This window comes from Urocitellus parryii, unplaced genomic scaffold (genome assembly GCF_045843805.1).
Source record: "Urocitellus parryii isolate mUroPar1 unplaced genomic scaffold, mUroPar1.hap1 Scaffold_40, whole genome shotgun sequence".
NCBI lineage: Eukaryota > Metazoa > Chordata > Mammalia > Rodentia > Sciuridae > Urocitellus > Urocitellus parryii.
The window spans coordinates 5108866-5130507 of record NW_027553586.1 but is presented as its reverse complement, the minus strand read 5'-3'; the positions used below and the strand labels follow the sequence as shown (position 1 = coordinate 5130507).

The following is a 21642-nucleotide window of genomic DNA, read 5'->3' as shown; positions in this document are numbered from 1 at the left end:
AGACCAGAGACAATGCGTCTAATAGAAGATAAAGTTGGCCCTAATCTTCATCACATGGGGGAAGGCCCCAAATTTCTTAATAAGACTCCTATAGCTCAAGAGTTAAAACCAAAAACAAACCAAGAACAAATTTTTACCCCTCAAACATCAGATAGAGCTCTAATCTCTAGAATATACAAAGAACTCAAAAAGTTAAACAACATAAAAGCAAATAACCCAATCAACAAATGGGCCAAGGACTTGAACAGAAACTTCTCAGAAGAGGATATACAATCAATCAACCAATACATGAAAAAATGCTCACCATCTCTAGCAATCAGAGAAGTGCAAATTAAAACTACTCTAAGATACCATCTCACTCCAATAAAAATGGCAGCCATTATGAAGTCAAACAACAATAAGTGCTGGTGAGGATGCACGGGGGGGGGAGGTACACTCATACATTGCTAGTGGGACTGCAAATTGGTGCAGCTAATTTAGAAAGCAGTATGGAGATTCCTTGGAAAGCTGGGAATGGAACCACCATTTGACCCAGCTATTGCCCTTCTTGGACTATACCCAAAAGACCTTAAAAGAGCATACTACAGGGACACAGCCACATCAATGTTTAGAGCAGCACAATTCACAATAGCTAGAATGTGGAACCAACCTAGATGCCCTTCAATAGATGAATGGATTAAAAATGGGGCATTTATACATAATGGAATATTACTCGGCACTAAAAAATAACAAGATCATGGCATTTCCAGGCAAATGGATGGCATTAGAGCAGATTATGCTAAGTGAAGTTAGCCAATCCCTAAAAAACAAATGCCAAATGTCTTCTCTGATATAAGGCGGATGACTCAAAATGGGACAGGGAGGAAGAGCATGAGAAGAAGGCTACCATTAAATAGGGAAGAGAGGTGGGAGGGAAAAAGGGAAAAGGGGAGTTGCATGGAAGATGGAAGGAGAACCTCATTATTATATACAATACATATATGATGTTGTAATGACAAAAAGAAAAAAAAGTGTGTCACATTACATTGGAAAGAGAGAAAGGATGTGAGAGGAGGGGAGGAGTAATGAGGATAGGAAGGACAGCAGAATAGAATAGACAAAATGATTGATGTATGTACATTCCATGAATGTATTATATGTCAAAATACATTCTGCTATCATGTATGACTAATAATAAATAAGTAAGTAAGTAAGTAAATAAATAAATAAATAAATAATTCTCTCTCTCTCTCTCTCTCTCTCTCTCTCTCTCTCTTTAAAAAAAGAGAAGAAACATTAGTTTGGCAAACTTGAAATATAGGAGGTTTTAACCAGAAATGGGGATGTTTGTGCTGTTGTTTCTGGTAGTATATATGGGGATTGATGACACTACCTGGAGTCTGTACAGCTACATTAGCCTGGGGTTTCAATCTCCCTGCTCACACTGTTATTATTAAGGTAGGAGCTTACCTTCTTTTGATACAGATTCGTGTGAGTGTTAAAACAAACCTATGGATTGATTTATTTAGAAAAAATATTGTGATTTGGCTGTTTCTTTGAATGTTAATTTATATAAGAGAAAAAATATTTTCTCCAATAAAATTCAGTTTATATTGTAAAAATGTAACTATCACAGATGATGAAGGGATTAGTTAAAGTACACTTTTGAGATCTTACTGTATTTGCCCAATTTCAGTATTCAGCTCTTCAGGATTATATTTATGTATACTTATGTAAATTTTTATTAACTTTTCCTTATCTAGGGAACACAAATATATGCTGCAAAAAGAGGCTCCTTTATTGACCTTGGAATTTTAGATGTCATGCAGATATTTGGCCGAGCTGGACAACCACAATTTGACAAATTTGGGGAAGGAGTCATTATAACAACACATGATAAACTCAGCCATTACCTCACTCTGCTCACTGAACAAAACCCAATTGAGAGTCAGTTTCTGGAAAGTCTTGCAGATAACCTAAATGCAGAGGTAAGATCTGATCAGCCATAAGTTGGGATAGAATTGTCAGCTTTAAGAATAACGATAAAGGTTGAGTTGGTTTTTGCTTTGTAGTATTTAGGTATACAGATTATGCTATATAGTCATAAGACAAAAGAGGCTAGGGTGGTGGGGGGCAATATTGTTGATTAACTCACAGCAGTATAAATGTAGACAACAATACTGACAGGAACTCATTGTTAAATGATCACACTTGCAATCTATGAGGTTTTGCTATAGATCAGAAATACAATCCAAAGTTTACAAATCAGGGAAACAGAAATAGCAATAACTGATATGTTTAGTGCTCAATTGATGATTAATATTTGTATGAAGTTTTTCTAAGGTTTATGAAGCTTTCTTGTCTTTATTAGGTCATATGATTATCTTTGTTATGTAAAATGTGATTGCCTAAATTGAGCAAGAGTATAATGTTTTATTTCAAATGTGTGTGTGTAGGCATGTGGGAGTGTGTGAGGGGAGACTTTAATAATAGGATTTAAATAATGGACCTGGAAAGCATAGGTAACATCTCAAATGGTAAAGAAAATAAACATTTTTACAATTTAGAGTATATATATCAAACTTTCAAATGAATGTTCAAAATTAAGTGCAATGTTTTCATGACATTTTTAATGACTGCACAAGTATTCAACACTTTCCTACCTCAGTATCCTTTTTTTTTAAAGTTAACTCAAATAATTTAGGTAATTTAGCTAAGATGTAAATATTGAATAAATGAATGAAATATTCACAATCATATTTACAATCAAATATTACTTATTGTGTGTATGTCTATCTGGCGTACTTCTTAAACAGCCTATAGATATTCTATTCGGGTTATTTACAAGACTCTTTATGGAGAATGAAAGACACACTCTACATTATGTAGTTCTTCTGTTAAGAAGCATATAGTCCAAAAGGAGAAAAAAAGACATGGAAAGAAAATGACAACTTCCATAGAAGTACTTGGTAGAAGGAGAAAATATGTTTGAACTGGGGCTATCAAAAAAGGCTTTTTTCATGATGATAGTAAACTTAGTCTGAGTTCAGAGGATAGATAAGTTTTGGAAGATAAGTTTGAAAGTAAGAAAAAAAAGCATGAAGAGCACTGGTTTACCTTAACAAAATTACAGGACAACAAAAAGAGATTAGAAAATAAAATTTGACTCCAAAGAAAATATTATCATAGCTCAATTTTGGTCCTCATTGCCTACCCTGATGACATGGTGTAAGTAATTAGGTCTGGGCCAAGAGTGTTTATAATGGGATAAAAATCTATTACTCTAAAGTGATGGTAATAGTAGCATAGGCTAGAAACTGCTGGGTGCTTCATGTACATTCTCTTATTCTGTCAGACCTGCTAAGTAGATATTATACTCAGAGAGACGTGTAACTGCCCAGGGTCACTAAGTTATAATTTTTAGAAATAACATTCAAACTGTGGTCTATTTAGCTCTAACCAAGATATTTTCATTGTTGCTTAAGACTTCTGTAATCTTATTAAAAATGTAATAAGTTAAAAAAAATACATTACCCTACATTAAGATTCTCCCTTCTTTTCTTCTAAAACCTGAACTAAACATTTTCCAAAATGGTAGCCATAATTTCTCTTAACATTTACAGTAAAAAAAAAAAATAATCCTGTTTTTCTAAAATTTAGCTTAAAGAGCATGTCAAGGAATACTAAATCTTAGCACACCTAGAATTGGTTCTTGATAGTTTTTGTAAGTGGTAGTCACAATGTGTTGATGTTATTATGCAGAAGACACAAAGTAAGTAAAACAATGCTCTTTACCTCAGGGAACTCTTTCCTGGGGACGAAAAAGTAGCACCAGTTAAACTGTGTGATCTAGCCCTGCGTATAAAAATAGCCCTTAAGTTCATCTCATATTAATTAAAGTACTTGCTAGAAATGTCATTTTCAGAAATGTCAACACACTCTGAGCACAATTCCATTTAGTGATTTAAAGGTCATTTAAATATTGAAACATATAGATTGAAAATTTTTAGTTATTATTATGAAGTATAGCCATTGCTAAACTTGCTCATATCTTGGTTTACTGGAAGAGCTCCCTGTTACAGTAAATTTTCCTGTTAATGAAACAAACTCCTTTAAATTATAGTTGAATGTGAAATTAAACTTAGTCATCTGTACACATCAAGTGTGAAATTGGTTTATAACATAAATCTGTGCTGCATTCTTAAGATAATAGATTTGTAAGTCCTTAGCCTGCAAAAAAATCTTCGCAAGACTCTAAAATATCACTAATCAACATAAAGATTATGTTAGGATAGTAATGTTGCCTTTATTAATATATTTGATTTCATGAATATCAATTTTGACCATGAGTTTAGAAAAATTGGAGAAAATATTTTATGAAGTATAATTTAATGCAAACATTTTATGAGACATCTTTGCTGATTGATGCCTAATGGGGCTGACTTCATAATGCTAAAGTTGAGAAGTAACAAATCCCTTTCCTATAAAGAGCCACTTAATTTTGCACTGTGAGAAACACTGATATATGTATTTCAGGCTAATTAAAATGTATTCATGTTTCTCAGTGTATTCTCTGTTCTAATCCCTATATTCCATACTTTATAACTTTGTTAATTATTCTATATCCTAACATATACATTCTTTGTGTACACAGAGTTCTTGTCTCTTCAGGATGTTGTACCTATACTGGCTCTTGAGTTAAAACCTCCACAGTCTGACTACCCTTCCCACTTCTGATTCTCATTACTCCTCAACATAGGCCTTCTGCCCTAGGAAGCTATTACTCTACTCACTTCACTTAGAAAGGCCCAATTTTCTTTTTTATGAAATATAGATGCTCTCATTGTGAAAATTCAATAAGTGCCTGTTCCAAGTTGGTAAGCAATATAGTATCACTATTTTCTGATGATCCCTTCATATGTATCCCTACTTAAGCAGTTTATATATATATATATATATATATATATATATATATATATATATATATATATAAATTAAAAATTATACTCATGATTATATTTGCTTATTTAGTTTCTAAAAACTATATAAAGTTGATAGAAACTATATGAATGGTTTTAAGTAGTTTTTAAAACACACATATAGTAAAAATAAATAAGATAACCTTAAAGACTAAAGTTTAAATAGATAAATATTAAGTGACACTTGAGTCTGATTTCTGAATTACCAAATTTGGAGTTGATTTTATTATTGTTAAGGAAGAATTAATTTTAATACACTATACATTAATGTCATTTTTACATGTTATATTTTTGAGTATCTGGTATGTGCTAGACTCTGTGGATGTTGGGCTTCTATTTGTCATCTTAATTACTTATACATGTCTCACCTCCATGACTAGAGAAGTGAGGTCAGGGACCATACTATTTGTTACCATATACATTGTACCTTAAATTATATACAGGCTTTTTAGTGATTTGTTATGATTATGGAGATAAATGAATAAATTTCAAAAAGCGAGAGTATGGAAAAAAATACTTGTTTTATGAAAGGCTCCTGTATCAGATAGCCACTAGGCGACAGCAAATATTTTCAAGAAAATTTTTAATTTTGTCACTAGGTGGCATTCAAGGATTAGTCTCAAAGTAAGGTGTACCATTACATTTATTTTTTCTGGATAATCTCTTCCCTTTTAATGAATTTTTAGAAGATTTCCATTACATGATCTAATTTTTGATACCTACTTTTTCTTCTAATCTTATAACTAATAGAAATAGGTAATTATTGATGTTTATTTGATAAGTCTGATTTTTAAATTGTCCTTTATAAAATTTTTGTCTCTTGAGATTTGTATAGTATTTTAAAAGAGCATCATAAGGTCAAAACGGAATGAATATAGGTTGTTATTTTAAAGTAATAACGTAAAGTAATAAGAGAATATAGGTCACTATAAAGGAATATATGGGTTATATGACAATACATTTTTGACTTGCAAATAATAAAATCAGAAATAGGTGAGACTCTCAGCTATTTATCTGTATCATCAAACTAGTTTTATTTACCTAAGCAGACTGGAAAAACTGTTTAAACATCCTACACAACTCTCTTATTGGCTTAATTTTAATTCTTACTGCTTTTCATTTTCTGAAAAGCTTTACAGTTTACATTTAGGATATGTACTTATTTACTTATAGTATGGATGGCTTGGTCATTTTTAAGTAAACTAGTATAAATTTAGAAGCAAATAGGCAGAATCTTCTTATGTTTTTTTTTTTTTTTTTTTTTTTTTTACTTTTGGTTGTCCCACTTTTTAAATAACAAATACTATGATGTAATATTACAGTGAAAATTATATGCTGCTGTATCTCATCTTCAATTCACTCAAAGTAGCTAAATGTACAATTTTTTGTTGTTGTTGTATTTTGTTTTGTTTGGTGCTCAGGATTGAACCTAGTACCTTCTGCATACTAATCATGTACTGTACCACTCCCAGTCCATCTACATTTTTATTTCACAATAAAAGTTATATAGAATTAAAAATTATAATACAGCGACTAAATCAAACATGAAGATTTTTATTTTCTTCAATATTAGTACAAAAATGGCACCATTTGTTTTCCTTTTTTCCCCCTCCTGTGAGTAAAAAAAAATGGGTTCAGGAACAAATTTATAGCTGTCAAGTTTCAGAACTTTGGTTAATTGTTAAAGTAAAAAGGATACTTTAAGTAAAAGCAGAATTACTTCCCTTGCCTAAGGAACTATTTTAAGAATACATCTCATTATAATTCTGAATTAATATTCTTATCTAATCATGTCTTTCTCTTTATTACATAGATCTTATATTTATTATTGTGTTCTAAATTATTAACCTTTGGTTTTATTTAATATATTACAAATCACTTCAAATGCTATATTAAACATTATATTTCCTTTCTGAATATAATCTAAACAATCATCCAATGATTACTTTGGTTCAAATGTTTAAATATCATATTTTCCCATTGCTTGTTTTAAAGTTTACCAATTTTAAAAAACACCCTATTCTTGTATGATTTTGAAAGCATAAATATTAATATGTCTAAATACCAATAAATTTGCTTTGTTTTGTGCAGAAATAATTGCATTTTCCATTATACACATATTGTATGTTTATACTGGCAGTCCTCTAAATGAGTATCTCTAAAGGTAAAAACTACCATTGTACCTTCTATGGTTTTATTGATGACAGTGCGCAGAATCAGGATAAAGATCGACAGAATTACTATTTAATTATTTTTTAAATAATGTTGAGTTTTATTTTTTAATCTTTATTCATTTTGTTTATTTTTTTATGTGGTGCTGAGGGTTAAGCCCAGTGCCTCAAATGTGCTTAGACAAGTGCTCTCCTACAACCCCAGCCACATATTTTGTTATTTTTATTCTGGTACACCTAAATTTAAACATACTCAGTAGTTTTATAAATATAAAATGAAACTAAAACAAAATGGATACAGAATATGAAAAAGAATTAACAAATGTCAAAAATGTCCTTAATGCTATGTAGAATTAAAATCCATACAGGGAAAAACAATCAAATGTCATCATTGAGTAAGTTCAGTTTGGGAAGATAGCATTTCCAATGTATTATTCTCAATGAAATAAAGAGGACTGCTGTTTTCATTAACTGAGAAGTCATTTCAATGATTGTGCTTACCTACTTTCAAATGTGGCACAATGATCTATTTTGAAAACTTAATTTTTGGCAGAATGGCCTTTGCTGTATTGTTTATGTTTGACTTTAATGCATTCCTTTAATTTCTGTTGTATTTTTGATTTGCAGATTGCTCTGGGAACAGTCACAAACGTGGAAGAAGCAGTGAAGTGGATAAGTTACACTTACCTTTATGTATGGATGAGAGCAAATCCATTAGTGTATGGCATCAGTCACAAAGCTTATCAGGTAGAAAACTCAAACTCATTTATTAAAAAAAAACCCTCAAGCCTTCTTTTTGGTTCTGTAATCCTTTCATGATGTGAGGATAAATATTTGCTACTGTTGCCTCATCTGAAAAGAGTTATGGACCTAGAAGAAAAATAAAGATCCTTAATCATTTTTTAAAATACACTAAAAAAATTAAATTTGTTTCTTGTAATTATTTTCCTTTATTTAAATCTCTTTTCCCATTAATGTTGATAGGCTTGTTATATACAATCTACTCCTCCTGTCATGTCCCTTCTATGCCCTATAGTGAAATTAAAGATAGCATTAAAGCATTATTGTCTTAACAGTTTAAAGTTTAAAGTCAGTTTCATGATTCAATGTGTGTGCATAGACAGAGAATTACATACACGTGATAGCAGGTCTTCCTATGAGCTTTATAGTTGTGTGGTCCATGTGGCTTACAGATCTTGTCTTTTCTTTAGAACTCTGCTTTATATACTGTAAATGCTTCCTAATTACAGATAAAATTCAGTTGTAATGTAATAAAAACATTATTTCACCATCTTCATATGATATTTACTTCTGTTGAGTCAAAATTATCAAAGAGGTTGAGTGTAACTCAAAATTATAGTTTTTCTCTATTTACCAATATATATACACACAAATATTGTATTGATAAATACACATACATATGCATTGAATGTGTGCATGTATTGGTAAATATATATATATATATATATATATATATATATATATATATATATATATATATATATAATGTGCATTTGTTATCAAAGCAATTGCCAAACTTTTGGCGGTTTTCTTTCATTTTTCCTTTTCTTGTACAGTAGATTTTTCCATGGAAGAGTTTAAACTTAAGACTTAGGGGGGAAACATTAAGAATAGTAGTAGCAACTAGTTCTGAAGCTGGTAATCTGAAATTGTTAGGTTTTCATACTTCGGTCTTCTTTACATAGAATTCCACTACTTTTCTGCTTCTCAGTTAAAATATGTGCTGATCTTCAAATGGATGTCTTATTTTATAAGCAATTTATAACTGCATTATAAACTGTGATTTCATACATTTTTATATTTATTAATTTTTAACTGGTACTCTATAGACACACATAAAGGTGGGAATCACTGTGGGTTATTCATACATGTGCATAGCATAATTTGGTCAGTTTCTTCACTCAGTTCCTCCCTTTTCCATCCCTTCTCCCTTCCCTCTGTACCCTTTATCTACTTCGCTGATCTCTGTTCTATTTTCATGGGACATTGCCCACCCCCTTTCTCTATTTTTTTAGTTCCTTAATTATCTCTTGCTTCCACATGAGATAAAACATAAGGCCTTGACTTTTTGAGTCTGGCTTATTTCACTTAGCATGGTGTTCTCCAGTTCCATCCATTTGCCAGCAAATGCCATAATTTCATTCTTCTTTATGTCTGAATAAAACTCCATTTTTTACATATACCATATTTTCTCCATTCATTCATATGTTAATGGGTACCTGAACTGGTTACATAACTTGACTATTGTGATTTGTGCTGCTGTGACCCAGCAATCCCAACAGACCTTGCACTTTTTAAATAATGTGTCTCTAAATGTTCTCATCACAAATATGATCGTTGTGAGAATAGTCAAAGGTACAATGAAAATTTTCTGAAGGACTAAAATTAAACAAGTACATGTATTTTCATGGGTTAAATATCCCATGGAATAAGATAAACACATCAATTGATTTTTAAGTATTAGGTTAATATCAAAAGTTTTTTTGCTGTATAATGAAAACTTTAACATGGTTTTCTGGTATTTAAGAAAGAGGAATTTTGTTTTATCCCAGGATTCATAGTTTTACTGCATTTACAGTTCTATATCTTAACTTTTTCTTTTAACTTATATGTTTTGATTTTGTTGCTCTGTAAATTTGTATCTATAGAATCCTTATAGACAAAAAGAAATCAAGTAGTTTGGACCTGATATATATAGTATCACTTATAGCAAATATTTGCTGATAATACTCTTGATGCTATGTTACTTATCTGCGGTTGGTTTCTTTTTGCCTAATTTTTCTGATTTTTAAAACATTTTAAAGCTGCCATAAAGATCTAAGTTAAAACAAATGGTGGAAGTATTAACTCATTAGATTTCTAAGGAGGTTTACTACTTCTCCAACACCCCATTAAAGGTCATATTTTACATTATTGCTCATAACAAGAGATTAATCTTCAAGACTTAGATGTGCATGGTTGTGCACTTGTACAGTATGGTTGTGCATGTATATACATAGCAAAAAGAATATTTGTTAGTATTTTGTATTGAATATCAATTTATACTTAGAAAAAAATTATAATAGTTTTAAAACTATATAAAAGTTCACTGTCAAGTTCATTTTATTCTTTGCTTCTATTATTATTATAGAAAAAATGGATTTTTCCACCAACAGTTGTGAAAATTACTAAAACAATAGAATTGTATTTTTAAGGGGATAACCATTCATTTATTTTACCTTTGACAGGGAAAGCATTTTTGCCATCATATCTCCAAATGACTGATAAAATAGAAGTATGATTTGGTAATTTAAAGTGCCTATTTAAGTGTGGGAATTAGAAGATGATATTTTTTTTTCCTTATACCCGATTCCCTGTGTCTATAACCTTAAAGATTATAAGACCATGGAAGAATAATATTGGTATCTAAAGAGACTGTACAGATTGATAGTTTTATTATCCAAAAAGACTATGTAGATTGATAATTTTAATGAATTTTAAAGCTTTCTTTATTTAATCAAATAAAATATTTTCTAGTCGTTTCTTAAATGTATAGAATGTACTTCAGAATTTATAATTGAAAAATCTCTGATCAGCAGCTTCAATACTGGGTATATACCCAAAGGAAATGAAATCAGTATGTTGAAGAACATCTGTACTCCTGTGTTCATTGCAGCACTATCCATGCAAAGAAATGGAAGCAGCCTAAGTGTTCATCAGCTTATGAATGGATAAAGAAAAATCTAATACCTATACACAAATGGTGCATTATTCAGCTATAAAAAAGACTGATATATTGTCTTTGCAGTAACAGGGATGGAACTAGATGTCGTTATGTTAAGTGAAATAAGCTAAGTACAAAAGAACAGGTACCACCTGATCGCATTCATGTGTAGAATCTCAAAAAGTTGATGTTACAGAGGTGGAAAATAGAATGGTAGTTACCAGGGGCTGGAGAGAGGGATGGGGAGAGACTCATCAATGAGTACTAAGTTTTTATCATAAATAAATGATAAATGTTAGACTGATCAATGAGTACCAAGTTTTTACTATAAATAAATGATAAATGTTTGAAAGATAGTTGTATTTAATCTGTTTTAAATATTGCACAATATATTTTTGTATTGAAAAATCACTTTACACCATTGATACATATAATTTTATGCTTCAAAGTACCAGTTCAAAATTAAGTTTTTAAAAGTCTAATTAAAACATCAAGTGTTTATATTTCTTTCCTGTAGATTGACCCAACATTAAGAAAGCATCGAGAACAGTTAGTCATTGAAGTTGGACGAAAACTAGACAAAGCTCAGATGATTCATTTTGAAGAGAGAACTGATTATTTTTCCTCAACGGATTTGGGTTGAAACGCCAGCCACTATTATATTAAATACAATACCATTGAGGTAATATTCTAAGAGGAACAAATGCAAAAATGTTTGTTTTTACAGTCAAATACTTTCTAGACTTCAAAATATATTAATGATGCCAAATAACAAAAGCAACTTATGAGCAAATACATTTAGTTTATATGAATTCAGCAATATACTTTTAGTAATGACAAGAAAAAAATGACTTTAGATAGCAATGGTGCTCTTCTGCCATTCTGTTTCATGAACATATCCTAAACACTACATACACCTGAAATAGTTGAAGCCTATTGGTGAGTCTTACAGAGTGTGTGCCAGAATGATTTTAAGATGGACTTGATAGCTTAATTATTTCCTTGAATAAAAAGTTGAAAAGTAAATTGCATATTAGTAAGAAACACTAACGAAGAGTTTAAGAAACTACTAAAATTACCAACTCAGCCTGTTTGTACTAGATGGTTAATTTAAGGAACTTTTAAGGCCAATTTTGACCATACAATTATAAGAGGATTTGTTGCTTTTTAACAACGTCCTGTTTAAGATGATGTGATACTTTAATATTTTTACTTTTAAAAAGCATATACATTTCTTTATGTGTTTTCATGTACATATATCAGTACATGTCAATACAATGATAACCTGTTGGGAGAATACTTAAATATGAAGAGATTGAAATAGGTTAAGTTGAATTTTTATACTTTTTTCAATAGATAGTGTTTTGAGTTTTTTCTTAAATTCATTTTTGCCTTTTGTACATAAAGTTGTTTTTAAAATAGGAGAATAGAAATCATCCAAAAGAAAAACTCAGTTTATATGAAATCTCGGGTTTGTAGATTTAATATTTGCTTATATATAAAACAGGTTTCAGAAAAACACCTTTATGTGCTTACTGGGTTTTCCTCATTTTTTCAGAATAACCTATTTTATGACACTAGATTTCTGCAAGACCTCTTTATATATTATCTCAGAGCTGTGATTTGGTGGTTCCTCAATCCCAGACCTAGTCCTTCCTCCTTATATCACCTACTCTCATCTCATTGTCTCCATGAGACAGCCTTTCTCATTTGTCCTCTTGCTAGTGGACTGCTGCCAAACTACACCCTAACACTTTCTTTTTTGCAGTTCTTTTTCAGCAACTCTAGCCGTGTAGTACCTTTGTCTTTTCTGTATGGCCTTTAACTGATTTTTCTGTGTATTCTCGTTATTCATATTTTGAGACTCTTTGAATTGCATGTTGTCTAGTTATTTCCCTCTGAATTTTATATGATGTATGTGAGCTTATAATTAGTAAGTGATGCAGATTTCCATATGCCTATACTGAGGTCAAGACCAGAATGTTATGTTGAACATTTTTAGACATTTAGTATAGATTTCATTAGATGATTTTACTGATCTTTTTTTTTTTGGTTCTAATGGCTTTCTTAACTATGTTTAGGAGTGTTTTTTAATCTTTCATAAATTTGATAATATCTTTTGATCTTCTATTTTAATTAAATGTGACACTTACTTTGGTAGACCTTTAATGAACTCTTCGATGCTCACAAAACAGAAGGTGACATATTTGAGATAGTCTCCAAAGCCGAATAATTTGATCAGATCAAGGTAAGATTACTTGAAGTTTCATTCAGGTATGTACATTTATTTATTTATGAAAGTTTGAAATTAATTGTTATTCCTGATACAATATAAAAAAGCCATATGGCATATTTGGAGTATCAGCAGTGTTTTCTATTGTACAAGAAAACTCAGTGTTCTAGATAATAATATCACAGCATACCTAACATCATGCTTTGCTTTGTATCCCAAGTCAAGAAATTTAAATAGGTTGTGTATTACTCATTTTATAATTTAATGTTATTAACAGTGAAAACTTTAATACTTTGAAATAGTACTTCACAACTTTAAGCTATGAATGCATTATACCATATAAAAATATATGACTATAAGGAATGCATTTGAAGATGATCAAGTTTTCCCTAATCAGTCTGGGCAGAGGTTTTACTCTGGTCAAATAAAAAATGAAACCTCATCAATTGAAGGATGGTGAGGTCAGATGACTTAATTTTTGTGTCATATCAAATTTTTATGTGTCAATGGCAACTTTAATATTGGTGATGAACAATAAAATATAATTGTACCTGCCTCAACATAATTTCATATTATATAATTTACCTATGGGAAAATTACTGGGTTTTAGCTGTACAAGAGTAAAATATTTTACTAAAAGGCAACCTTAAAAACATGCAATGTGTTTTTAAATAAATCAGACCAAATATTACTATAAAAATATTGACTCTTCTAGGTCAGAGAAGAAGAAATAGAGGAGTTAGATGCTCTATTAAAATTTTTTTGTGAACTCTCAGCTCCTGGAGGTGTAGAAAATAGTTATAGGAAAATAAACATCTTACTTCAAACTTCCATCAGCCGAGGAGAGCCAGATAGTTTCTCCCTTATGTCAGATTCTGCAAATGTTGCACAGGTAAGAATCTTACTCCCCATTTTCTCTTCTTTGTTTATCTCTAGAGACCAAGGAATTAATTCTATTGTTCTGTGAATACATTACTTTGAGAAATTCTATGAACTACAGTTTCTCCTTAGAATTAAAGATATTGATTTGTACATCTTTTATGTAACCTGTGCTTGTAAATCAGGACTGGGGGTGAAAGTAAGTGGTTTGTTTGGCTTAGTAACAAATCTATCTTATATAAGGCCTAATATATGTATTCCAGTATGATAGGTCTCTGATTTTAAATATTGAGTACTGAAAGAAAATTGTTCCCTAAATCTACAGCTCATTTAATTTATAACTTTTAAAAACTGCTATGGTAAAAAAAAAAATTCTTCATATATTTAAACCATCATGTGAAATAAAGTAAGTTATTTTTTGTCTTCTTTGTCTTTCATTTCTTTTCTTTTCTTTGTTTTGTTTTGTTTTTCGTAATACTACAGATTGAACTGAGAGGCTCTCTATGACTGAAATATATCCTCAGTCCTTTTTTACTTTTTTCTTTTAATTATTTATTTTAGTACTAGGGATTGAAACTACGGGCCCTAAATCACTGAACCACATCTCTAACCCTTTCTATTTTTTTTTTTATTTTGAAATAGGGTCTTACTAAATTGCTCAGGGCCTAGCTAAATTGCTGAGAATGGCTTTCAACATGAAATCATCCTTTCTCAGCCTCGCAGTGTTACCACCACACATTCTAACAAGATTAGAAGAAAAAAATCTTACTGTAGATAAGCTGAAAGATATGAGGAAAGATGAAATAGGTAAGAAGGGGGAAAAAGTGCTTAAATGAATTTTTCTGTGAAAATAAAGTATTTTACCAGATATAAAAGTATTGTGAATTTTCATATTATTTAACATAAATTTATTTTCTCTCTTCTTTTTTATTTGTTTTTAGTACATTATAGTTTACATTGTTAATTTTGACATATTCATGAATGCATATAACTCAATATAAATTTTGAACCTACATATGACATCTCTTTATTTATGCAAAAGAGCAAAAATCACTCCAAATTTTATGAAGTTATTTAGCAGAATTAGCAATTAAGGCTGGATGTGGGCACACATGCTTATAATCCCAGAAGTTCTGGAGGCTGAGATAGGAGGATCAAAAGTTCCAGGTCAGCTTCAGCAACTTAGCAAGACCCTGTCTCAAAATTAAAAAAAAAAAAAAAGAAAATAAATGGGCTAGGGATATTGCTTAGTGGCTTAGCTGCTGGCCCTGGGTTCAACCACCACTACCCGCTCCAAAAAAATTAGCAATTAAAATAGTTTATATTAGCAAATTTTTAAGTATTTTAAATGTAGATCCTACCCATAAATGATAAGAATCACTCAGTGATATTTATTCTCATTTTGTTTCTTAATATGGAACTAATTTCAAAGATATGGTATGTATATCAGCAGTATTACAGTAAAAGTTTAAGTGAACAATAAGCTCTACATTCTCCAGAGTTTAAACAAGCTTAATCACACATAGATGCCTTTAAACCCAGTTGTCATCAGTACATACATAGTACTCAGTGTCCAGCTTTTTGTGTAATATTGAAAAGTTATTCCTAAACATACATTTTCACAAATCCTAGCATTTATGGAATAAATGTATAATGCCTTGATTAGACAGTATTGACTTCTGCAGAGGATAGACATTACACATGAAAAGAGTCATTCTGAAGACAAGCAAGGAGGAGGGTTACTGCTGGCCAGAATTCTAAAGAGGAAACTGAGCTACCTGGCACACCCCAGGAATACCAAGGCTGGGGAGGCTGAGACAGGAGGACTGCGGGTTCCAAGCCAGCCTCAGCAAAAGCAAGGCACTGAGCAACTTACTGAGACCCTGTATCTAAATAAAATTACAAAATAGGGTTGGGTATGTAGGTCAGAGGTCAAGTGCCCCGAGTTCAAGCCCTGCTACCAAAAAAAAAAAAAAAATGGGGGGGGAGGCTAGAAAAGTAGTGAGAGAGGCGCCAGGCTGGAGACACCAGCAGCGGCCACCACAGCTGAGCCAAGCCAGACTCGGGCGGGCTCGGCGGCGACAGCGAGACCAGGCGAGCGAGGGCGGCCTCGAGTGGCCTCCGATGCAGCGCAGCTTGAAGAGGCTCTGGCGCCGGCCCCCGGCCGTGGCCGCCAGGGGCCGCGGCTTTAGAGCGGGAGGAGGGGCCGGGCTGGAGGCGCGGGAGGAGAAGGTGGTGTACTCGGTCGACAGCACCAAGGCGCTGGGCGATACCTTCAAGCTGTTCATGTCCCGCAGCACGGAGTTCATGAGCTCGGATGCGGAGCTCTCGAGCTTCCTCTGCAGCCTCAAGCACCAGTTCTCCCCTCACATCCTGCTCAGCAAGGAAGTCTACGGCTTCGCCTCCTGCCGAGCCCTGGTGCCTGACCCCCCGGAGCCCCCTACCGCCCCCGGCCTGACGCGCCGGCCAGCCCCGCGCGCGGCCGCCAGGAGGAGGCGCCGCGGAGCCCGGGCGGCCGCTGCGGGCAGGAGGCGGCCCCGGCTGCCCCCGTCGCCTCCACCGTCACCGCCACCGCTGCTGCCGCCGCCGGCGGCCCCTGAGGAGTCCTGCCTGGAGAAGCTCTCAGCGCCCGAGCCCTGCTTCGGGGGCCGCACCCTGGAGGAGATCTGGAGGGCAGCCACCCCGACGCTGACCACCTTCCCCACCATCCGTTTCGGCGGCGACGTGTGGGGCGAGCGCAGCCTGGCGGCAGCGCGACTGCAAGGCGCGCCAAGTCCTGCTAGTGGACCTGGAACCCGTGGTGAGGCTCCGCCGCTTCCCGGTGCCCCGGGCTTGAGACGCCGCCCCGAGGGCGCCTCCTGCAGGTCCCCGGCCCAAGATGGAGTTTCTGCTTGGAGAAATGAACAAGTGTCAGTGGAGTGTTTACAGACTCCACCAGGAGTGTCCCCTAGTGCACGTTACGCGCGCGAGGAAGTCCCGGGATGGCCTCCCTGCCCCAAGCCCCGGGATGCGTCCCCGCGTCTGGAACTCCGGGACAGGTGTACCCTCTGCCGCCTCCTCGCACCGCGTCTGCGAAGGAGGAGCCTGCAGGACTAACAGGGGAGGTCCCTTTGCTTCGGAACCCCAGATTGACAAGTCTCCAGGACTATAGGGGCAGATTGGTTTTCTCCCTTTCGGACTCTACCTCACTGGTCTGGCAGTCCTCCGAAGAAGTCATTCTTTTCCAAAGGAATTTGTTTTCGTGCTTGTGTAATAAAAGCCAGAATTTGCTTGCTCTTTAACCCCCGCCTCCATTTTTCTTTTTGACTGCCACCCCTCTTTCTGGATGGAAGATCAAACATGTTTTGTGGTGTTGCACTAGTTTGTGCTCAGGGTATTCTGAATCCCACTTGTTTCTGAATTTTTACTGAATTTCAAAGCTTTGACCAAGGATTTTTTTTTTTGAGAGGTTCTAGCTTGACTGTTAGTAATGCAAGAATTTATATGGCTTTGATTTTCATGGGCTCAGTGATTACAAACAAAAGAGATGTAAAGTCCAATTGCTTAACGTTTTAAAGGTGTTTCTAAAAGATTTTATATTGAAGTTTAATGTTTATATTTACTGAGCTCCTAAAGCAAATGGTAGCATACTCAAACAAAGTTTTGTTTATGAAAAGTTGACTTGTTGAATTCTTTTTTAATTGAATAAAAATTGAAGTGCATTGAAACCACATGGCTTGTGATTGGGGGGAAAAAGAATCGTGAAGAACTGGTGGTGTTGCAGGAATGACTGGAATTCAATTGGAGATAATCTGGCAACATGTCCTGGTCAAACATAAAAATCCAAGAATGTTAATGAGAAGATAATAATTTTTAATATTGAAGTCACATAGGAGAGATGAATGTGTGTAAACGTTGTGAATAAAGTGACAAACAGAATACCCATTAGAAACCTCAACAGGATCTATAGAGAAGGGTGGGGGCATTTCTTGGTATCAAGTAACTGGTTGAAGTTACTTTGGGCAAAATAGATCCCTTTGTTTTTATTGTTGGATAACAAGAAATGCCAAGACTAGTATTCATCACATTTGTAAACATTATGACAATTAGTTGACTTTTTTGTCCTGTGAATTTTCTTTTTTTCCATTCATAGTTACGTTTGCAGTCTTTGTTTGATAGCTGAAGGCCACATAAATCAAACAGGCAAGCCACCCAGAGTACTGACCCTTATTTTACACTTTTGTAATAGTGTGTATACCATATGGCCTAGTGTGGAATTCTTTATTATCCAAGTGCCTTTGGTCAATGGTGGCAGCAAGACTTACTGGTTATTAGACAGTGATGCCACAGCCAGCTTTTACTGCAATACCTAAAGGGTCAAGTAGTGTTTTTGTACCACAATTATTTCAAATTCAAGTATTCTGCCATGGAACTATCCATACTGGGCTGGAACTTGGCATGTGAAACCCTCAATACAAAGATTTATCTCTGTTTGGCAGCTTATTAGGAGAATAATGAGAGTTGTGATTTTTACTCCTGTCTTCCTAGAATTCAAATGGCATAGATTTCTGAAATAATTATTTTAAGTTTAATAGTCCATAGTAGAAATGTTGTGACTTTCATTTCAGTGTTCTTGTTTTGAAAAAAAAAATTTTATATATATAAATATATATATAACTTTATGACAGTTTCCCAGTAAGCCTCATAGTCTTTTATTCACTACTCAATGATGATGCATCCTTACAAACACTGTAATATGGGTAAATAAAAAAGTGAATAATTACTTAGAAGATGGAGAGTGTTAAATTATAGTTATGTGATAGGAAGCTGAGACATTTTTTGGTTATTAGCTTCCATTGCCAATTGTATTTCATACACATAGGAGTTTTCTTTCCACAAATATATTGTTAACTTTTATACCTAACTAGCACCTGAAAAAAAATGTATTGTACCATTTCACTATTGTATATAGTTTTATAATCATTTTAAAGTAAATCCAATGGCCATATGAGAATGTAATTTCAACATGTAGCTTATCTAGATAGTTTTCCTGAGGATTTTGAAATTAGCTGAGAATAACTTTTCTCAGCACACAACTGAAACATAACCAGTGACACCTTGCATTTGTTTTAACTGATATTCTTGACATTTTTTCCTCTTATGCCTTGTTACTTTAGTGCACTTGAATGTGTGTAAATGCTTTTTTGGCTTATTTGGGTTATCTGATTTCAGTTTGAATCTGATTGCCCATCTTGAAGTCAATATGGTTCATGTGGACTATTAAATAATGCCGTTTCTAGTTTGTGAAGTAAGATGTAAGAAATATTTTTGCCAAGTTTTCTTTAGCAAAACCTATGTTGCAACTTCTAAAATGTGGAGAAACATCTGATATAGTTGACTAGTATGTTAATAGGAAAGTGAAATTATTTTATGATTACCTTTGGGCAGAGTGTGAAAAGAAACTTGGCATAGTGGCCTTTATGGTGGCATCCATTAATTGTTTCAGAAGTGAGTCTGTAGCTTAGCTTGTGTATAGTTTTTTTTAAAGAAGTCCCATTTGTTTGTTCTCTTGCCTTCATTTATATCTCATATGACACAAGTAGAGGAGGAAGCTAGGAGGAATTTTATCACCTTGATATATTTCTGTTTGATTTTTGAATTTTGGGTGCCTAAATGTGACTGGCACAACAAATAATCTTTTTTGGTATTTTTTACATTCCTTCCTAACAACCAGCAATTTTGAAATCAAAAGGTTTTTTTTGGTTGTTTTAAGGGTTGGGTTGCCATAGCACTCTTTAAATTGATAATTTTTAATGATTATATATACCTAACATTTGCTTTATTGGTGTGTTGAAATATTTTTTTGATAAACTGTTATGTCTTAATTGCATTAGAAAGCAATTGTTTGTAGTGGAACTGAAGTGTTTCCCTGGACAGTTTAATGTGCATATGATTAAGATTTACAATTTGGTTGTACTTTGCTTTTTAACTTATTAACTGTAAATAAATTTTAGAGAATAAAAAAAAAAGAAAAAATAATTCCAAAGATGTTTAGAGAGGCTGAGATAGTCATTACATTTGTATTCTAAGATAGAGTAGGAAAAAGGGCAGAAAGACAGACTATTAACAAAGTAAGTTGACTGTACACATACTGCACACTTGATGCTTTAAAATATGATCTATTTCCACCTAATTGCTCAGATAAGTTAGTCACATTTGTTTTTTAACAGCCTCTACCCTTGGTATTCCCATACATGTCTGCATTCCAGAACCTGATTATTTTATGTTTTCTAGAAGTGGGCCTGGGTGGATGAGTTGTATTTAATTCAACTAAGTTGTATTTAATTCCTGAAGCATTTCTCATGATTTTAGAGTTCTAAAGTAGACCGTGAATAAACCAGTGGCTATGTACATAAAATGTTAAATATTTCTGTATGTGTTCTAAACTAACTCAAAAAGAAGTAGTTCCTTTTATAGTAGTTTAAGCACAATATCGAGGCTCAGAACCCTATTAATACCTAAAGGAACCTTGATACTGATTTCCAGAGCTATGAATTGCTGCCCAAGGCAGCAAGAGCCACCCTATTGCCCGACAGTAAAGGTCAAATATACAACTCAATCAATCCACAGCAATTATGTATTGCTTAACTCAAATCATCATCTCAATGGTTCTCTGGCATCACCTTTCAAACATTCCCTCTGGCAAATGCCAGGCATCATTCTGACTGGGCTGTGGCTCTCAACAATGCCAGGTCAAAAATGTCATCTATTCTACATAGCAAATCATAAAAAAAGCAATAAAATCACCTACTATGAAATCCCACTTACAAGTCAGATTATATTTCTTTTTTACTGTCTGGACACATTACTTCTATGTGATATTTTTCTTTCAGGTCACATTTTACATCGTGAATATTGGACGAAAGGTCAAACAATGTGTTCATCAGATTCCTTCTGTTATGATGGAAGCATCCATTCAGCCTATCACACGGACTGTCCGCATCTACCCTGATTTCATATGGAATGATCAGGTAGAAGTGGAAAATATCTATATCTATATTAAACTAAAATGTCTGTACCTCAGATTTTACTACACCTCCCTACATCTTTCCTCAGAGAGCCTAGAGAACTTAACATTGCATCACTGGACACTATTTTAGTGGTTTCAAATCCATGAGAATTTTGCCATTTATTTTTGCCCTCTCTATTGACTCTCATTTTTGCTTACCAAAAATTCATTTTTAAATCATGATGTCTCTCAAAATACTGTTCTCTCCTTTTCTTAAACATTAGACTTGTATAGATGGTATTCTATATTTTCTTTCTTGTCACCAGTTTCTTTTCTGCTGAGACCACTTCCTCAAGGATCTCTAATATCTGATTGACCAGTTGCCATAACCAGCAGATTTTTCAGTTATTTTTCTTCTCTGATTAGATAGCATTTTATACAGAGCTCTTCCCTAGAATGTCCTTTCTTGATTCTTATCATGTTTCTATTTCTACTTTTATTCCTCCTTTTCCTGCTTTAATACTTAGATGATCTTCAATATCTTATATGTGTTTACCAACATACTGGTAAACATACATGTAAAAACCTACTTTGTATCCTCTTATTCTATCAATAGTTTTTCAGATATATCTTTTGACTAGTTACTGTGTTAGAAATTGTACATACAAAAGGCAAATAGGACTCAGTCT

At 33.6% G+C, this 21642-nt stretch overlaps 2 pseudogenes; both read left to right on the top strand.

The window, feature by feature from the left end:
- The first annotated feature begins 1362 nt into the window (after window positions 1-1362).
- Window positions 1363-21642, top strand: part of LOC144252326 (activating signal cointegrator 1 complex subunit 3-like) — a 43281-nt pseudogene continuing 23001 nt past the window's right edge.
- Window positions 16090-16801, top strand: LOC144252263 (coiled-coil domain-containing protein 71L-like; annotated as a pseudogene).